This window comes from Malus domestica, chromosome 01 (genome assembly GCF_042453785.1).
Source record: "Malus domestica chromosome 01, GDT2T_hap1".
Classification (NCBI taxonomy): domain Eukaryota; kingdom Viridiplantae; phylum Streptophyta; class Magnoliopsida; order Rosales; family Rosaceae; genus Malus; species Malus domestica.
This window is the reverse complement of record NC_091661.1, coordinates 29,214,229-29,220,228: the sequence shown is the minus strand read 5'-3', so window position 1 is coordinate 29,220,228 and position 6,000 is coordinate 29,214,229. Positions and strand designations below refer to the sequence as shown.

General features: G+C 37.1%; 1 long non-coding RNA gene and 1 pseudogene across 1 annotated transcript; one reads left to right on the top strand and one right to left on the bottom strand.

Annotated features, from left to right (window-relative positions):
* The first annotated feature begins 1,509 nt into the window (after positions 1-1,509).
* LOC103406505 (peroxidase 66-like) lies at positions 1,510-4,805 on the top strand (annotated as a pseudogene).
* Positions 4,806-5,335: 530 nt separating this feature from the next.
* On the bottom strand, positions 5,336-5,996 carry LOC114826462 (uncharacterized). The gene is made up of 2 exons (XR_011583523.1): positions 5,856-5,996; positions 5,336-5,631 (listed from the first exon to the last, which is right to left on the bottom strand). It is a non-coding gene; the product is annotated as an uncharacterized lncRNA (long non-coding RNA).
* Positions 5,997-6,000: the final 4 nt, after the last annotated feature.

Genomic DNA, 6,000 nt, shown 5'->3' with positions numbered 1-6,000 from the left:
TTTACTTCAACTCACCAGCTCTAGTTATCATCCATCGTAGCTATTTCCTTGCGATTAGCATATATTTAACGTGAACGGGACATCTCAGCAGCCGGTTTGAGTTTGAAACGGGAGCAACCAAGCTGTATTAAACTGACCTGAAATGAATTCAAACATTAAAAACTCATCCACATACAATGGAGTTGTACCTTAATTATAATTTGTGAATTATTGCAGTTATATGATCAACACAATTTCATTGATATTAGCCTACTCGTTTTACAATTTACAGGTGTGTAGGTCTAAATGCTAGCTGGCTTTTTTGTTAACTATGGAGCATTCTGTCCTTTGCAACAATTTATGTAGATTTTGTCCACTAAATTGAATGAGATTTCAGAAAACTTGAATCATTGCAAAATGTCATCTATATCATATTGTTAAGAGATACTAGGATGAATGGAGTACAATGATTTCATCATTATCTGATATTTTGGACTTTTTTTTTCTGGATGCTTCAGCATGCGAGAGACGCTAACACGATACCGTAAATATGCAAAAGATCATGAGCAAACCAACAAGGTTGAAGTGGAACAACATGTGCAGGTTAGAAGCTCCATCTTGGATTTTGAAAATCCAATCTTTTAGATTTCAGATTTTGTTATGAAACTTAAAAAATCTTGATGTCATGAATTTAGTCTTTGGCCATAATCTTCAAAATGATGGAAGATAGTATGCAAGTGCATGTTGTCCAAAGTATAGACTTGCATTTAGCGTAGTCTTACTGGTATAACTATATTAGGGAAGAAAAAAAAAACTTTTAGCCTTCTCTTTAAGGCTATGACCTCTTTTAGCTGATTTGTTTTAGCATCCTTTAATTTATAGAGAAGAAGGTAGTAATTTACATCAAATCTTGGTGGAAAGAAGATCAATTTATACATGACTTAATAAAGAACAAGAACTATAGCATTTTACTCAATCCTTTCTTTTGAAGTGAACTGGTTGAGTATATATGAACAAGATCTATTTCTTTTTCATTACTAAATTTAAAATTAATCTGTTAAATTTAGGCCTGTTGAACAAATTGCAAGTAATTTAGTTGCTTCCGGTGGGTTGGTGGGAGTATGCAACGACGCCTTCCACCAGGGAAGTAAAGGGTTGAGAAATTGGATAAATTGCATGCCTTCTGGAGGTACAGTTGTTGCTTTTTGGGATATACATACATATGTATATGTGTGTGCACGCAAAAAATTAATAGGGAAGTTTTTGATAGATTTTCTTCATATGAGCTGAGATTGAAAATTCGTTTTTACTGGTGTGCTAGAGGTACATGGTGAGTAATAAGCACCACTCCTTGCTTCGTTGCATGCTCAAATGGCGAACTCGTTTTTGCCCTACATAACTTGAGTAGGAGCCTAGGAGGCATTTCTGGGTGCTTTATGGTTCTCAGGATTATTGTGGTTTATGAGAGGAGAGAAGCACCAAGCCTTTGAGGGATCTACTAGCCTAATCAGTTAACTTTCCTGGGAAGTGTTTTTGAGATCACTTGCTGGGATGGTTCTTGTTCGTCCTACTTGGTTTTGCTAAGCACCTTTCTTAACAATATATAGAAGATAAACAAGAACTAATTGTTAGGAACTCCACACTTCTACAGTGAACCAGCAAATTTGAGTTTCATTCTAATAAATAAAAATCAAACAAGCATTGTAAGTCGGAAATTTTTGGTCTAACAACAGTGAGTCCAATTGTTAAGTGTCATGTATAGCTGTCATGAGTTTGATTCATATAATAGTGGGCCAACCATTTTGATAGGGAGAAAGGAGAACAATCAATAATGAAGTGAAGAAAAAGAAAACGCATTTGAGTTTCACAATTAATAGATGGGACTCACATTTATCAAACTCACATCAATCCGAAAATAATGTTACATAGTTCGAACTATAGGAATCTAACTTATCTAAACTACTATGAAAACCCCAACTTTGCTTTATAGTTATCTTCTAGCTATGTGAAAATCATTACCGTACACACGTAATTGTGTCTGTATGTACACACGCAATTGTGTCTGTATGTTAAGTACCATAAGATTTTAATTGCTGACAAGTTTTTTTGAATTTGTTCGGAGTAGGATTCTCTCATCTCCAAATTCATTCCCCTCCTTTTCTCTCCCCTCTCACTTTCCAAGTTATCTTTCTCTCTTTATAAAGAAGTCAACACAAGATATTGATATGGAATCTGAAACGGCCAAAGGACTGGCCCAATCTAACCAGCCAGCCTCGAGCTGGTCAGAAAAGTGAGCATTCCTGTCAAATATAACTGACAGGAATGCTAGGCCAAATTTTCAAATGCAATGGCTAGCTGACGTCAGCTAGCCTTTATTTTTTTTATTTACAATTTTTTTTCCTATAACTTTTTTTTTTTTAATTCTATGTTTTTATTTCTATAACTTCCTATAACTTCTATTTTACAAAATTTGTTTCATATATTTTTTTTAATTCTATTTTTTTTCCTATAACTTCTATTCTACAAAATTTGTTTCATATTTTTTTTAAATTCTATTTTTTTCCTTTAACTTCCTAAGCCATTATACAATATTAAATTAACATGAAACAACATTAAATTTAAATAATAAATTATGTTTGGCATTCGGTTGGAGACGGTTTTTTGTGACAGGGCTAAAGCGAGCCCTATGGCCCTTTGGTCCTTGGTTGGAGATGGAGACAAATACGGCCATTTACTGTTCATTAAAATATTAATTTCTTGAAAGGCCAAAGGGTTAAAACAAACCCTCTAACCAGCCTTCGGTTGGAGATGACCTAAGGCTAGTGGTTCAAATGAGTAGCCATCCAGCTTGTCTGGATAGCTGGATGGCTACAACTATGAATTTTTGTTCGACATGAACAAATAAATTTGAAGTAACTTCACCCTCTTTTATATCTTATTTGCAGTAGTACTACGAAATTGTTGTACATTATTCCCACTTTCTCACCAACCGCAAGCACAACCAACCTGATAGATATAAGCCAACAATAACCTGATCATACTTCAACAATATTCAAATATGACTTTTGCTTCTTTTAGAATAATCTTTAAGTTTAATCCATTCAACAAAACGTTGGTCCTCGAAGGACCAAGAACAACAGCTTAGGTGGATATGCTTGGTTTCAAGGCACAGTACAATAGTACATGACCAAAAGCAGGGTCAAAGTTTTAGTACTTCACGTTCGCTAGCTATATTACAATGCAGGCTGTTTCTCTATTGAGTAACGTAAAAGTACGATCAACATTCATATAACATATATACATGAAATGCGGAAAATGTTTATGTACAATGATCCTATATATAAAATTTATATCAGCACCTTCAAAATATCTAAACCCTAATTCCTACCTCATTTGTCCCAGAGAAAATGGGTGTGTTTGCACCAAAAACAATCTTCTTCTTCTTCCTCCATGCATTACTGTTACTGCTTTCAACTAGGTTTTCACAGTCAAAAGCAGCGCTCAGTTCTCAGTACTATGATCAAACGTGTCCACAAGCTGAGAAAATTATATTACAAGCGGTGTATAATGCTTCCATGCATGACCCTAAAGTCCCAGCTCGTATCTTAAGGATGTTCTTCCATGATTGTTTCATAAGGGTACAGTCTCTCTCTCTCTCTCTCTCTCTCTCACTTAAACTATCCCCTATATTGCCTACATAACATTCCTGATCCTGTAGAGCTATGTGGTCATTACTTGGTCACTATACATACAATATTAATTATTGCACTATGTTATTCTCCTCCATGAACAGTAGAGCGGGATCCCTGCTAAGAAGCTTGTCTATATATCGTATAAATTTTTTGTAGAATTAATTTATGCTTCTTATTGGTTACGGATGCGATGCATCGTTGCTGCTAGACTCCACCGCAGGAAACCAAGCAGAGAAAGACGACCCTCCCAATATCTCAGTCCGATCATTCTACGTGATTGACGATGCCAAAGTCAAGCTAGAAGCCGCATGTCCACACACTGTTTCTTGTGCTGATATCGTCGGCATTGCTGCAAGAGATGTAGTGATCATGGTATGTATGCACTTAAGTTCACACGTTGCCATACAAATGCTTAATGTACAAGAAACTGATGTACGTACGCTCATTTTTGTCAGTCCGGAGGTCCGTTTTGGAATTTGCTAAAGGGGAGGAAAGACGGAAGGGTGTCGAGAGCTAATGAGACCATCAACTTACCAGCTCCAACTTTCAACGTGTCCCAATTGATTCAAAGCTTTGCTAAGAGAGGTTTAGGTTTTAAAGATTTGGTTGCTCTATCTGGCGGCCACACTCTAGGGTTCTCACATTGTTCTTCATTTGAATCCCGGCTTCGGAATTTTAGTTCAGTGCACGATGTCGACCCAACCATGAACAAAGAATTTGCTCAGAAGCTAAGAACCAAATGCTCTAAGCCGAACAGGGATATCACTGCCGGAGAGTTGTTGGACTCAACTTCCTCAACTTTTGATAACAATTACTACAAGCAATTGGTGGCAGGTAAGGGCGTGTTTGGATCGGATCAAGCGTTGTTTAGCGATTACAGGACTGGATGGATTGTTGAGTCGTTTGCCAAGGATCAAAGTGTGTTCTTCAAGGAGTTTGCAGCTTCAATGGTAAATCTTGGAAATGTTGGGGTGATTGAGGATGGTGGTGAAGTGAGACTGAATTGCCATGTGGTGAATTGATCAGAATCATCTAATCGCGTGAGAATTTTTATTTTTATTGCTTACAATTTGTTCCCGATTTAAATCTCCGATGTAAATTTGATCATGTTGAGAATAAAATTTATTTTCCTTATACAGTTGGTTTCTGCGCACAGGTTAACAAGTCAACACTTTTTTTCTTCCCTAGCACAGCCGTGTTTAATCATATCCGTTTTTTCGTATTGTTAAGTCAATTTATTTTCCGATCAAACGGCGGGTTGGCATTGTCACAAAAGACGGAGTCAGTGTCGTAATGCCTTTTCGATCTGTTGACGATCCTGCCTTCTCTCTTCCCTTTCAACAACACTCATCAGTCGAGAAGGAATTCTCACAGTATCTACTCTCACAATTTTGAGCTGTGGAATAAAATTAACAGCTTGATCTCATTGTGCCGATTGTTAACATCCTTTCGGCCCTGCTCAGCCGTTCCAAGATCTTCGGTTTACACCAAGGACACAAGGACTGTCAAATACCATGCTGCGGACTCTGGAATCTCAATGTCTTGCCCACAGGTAACCGGAGCAGCAGCCATGCACCGTGAAGGCTGCTCACCCACGGTGGTCTCTTACAGCAATTATATTCGCTCTTCGGACCACAGGTATGTCAAACAATCTACTCTGTAACTTCCAAAACTTACTTGTTAAACAACATTAACAAAATGAACTTCACCAACCTATAGAATCTGATATTCGGTTTAATCCAACAGCGGTCCTCCCTCGAATTTTAATGTCAGAAAACAATTTGTTAAGACCAGACTCCCATATTGTATCTGCAAGAACAGGATCATTCACAGATATTCTATCATTGTCTCTGTACGCTTCGCCTTTCGTCGGGCCAAGACTCCCCTGGTGAACAAACCTCATAGACTCTGCAGCTTTAACGAAAGCATTTGATTCTGCAGAAGTCAGGAAATTCTGCACCTGAAAATACCTTAACTCACTCAATTAACTATTAACAGACCACCATTACACCATAATCTTCACCAAGATCAAATTTTGATCCCGATTTTAATATTTACTCAAATAATAAATTAAACCCAAAATACTGTTCATGCATCTGATAAGAACCCATATGTCAAAAAAATTTGAATTTTTCAAAAAAAAGATGCAAGATTTTTGAAATAAAAATGGAATGGGATTCTTACAGTAAAAAGATTGGTATCTTTGGGAGGAGTTAGCTGAAGATTTTTCTTTGGTTTAATGGACGGCCAATTGGATGTTTTCTCGGAATCTGCTTCTCCTCTCCGGTCTGCCATTTTCCGCTTGTTTGTTGTTCTTGTTTCAGCCATT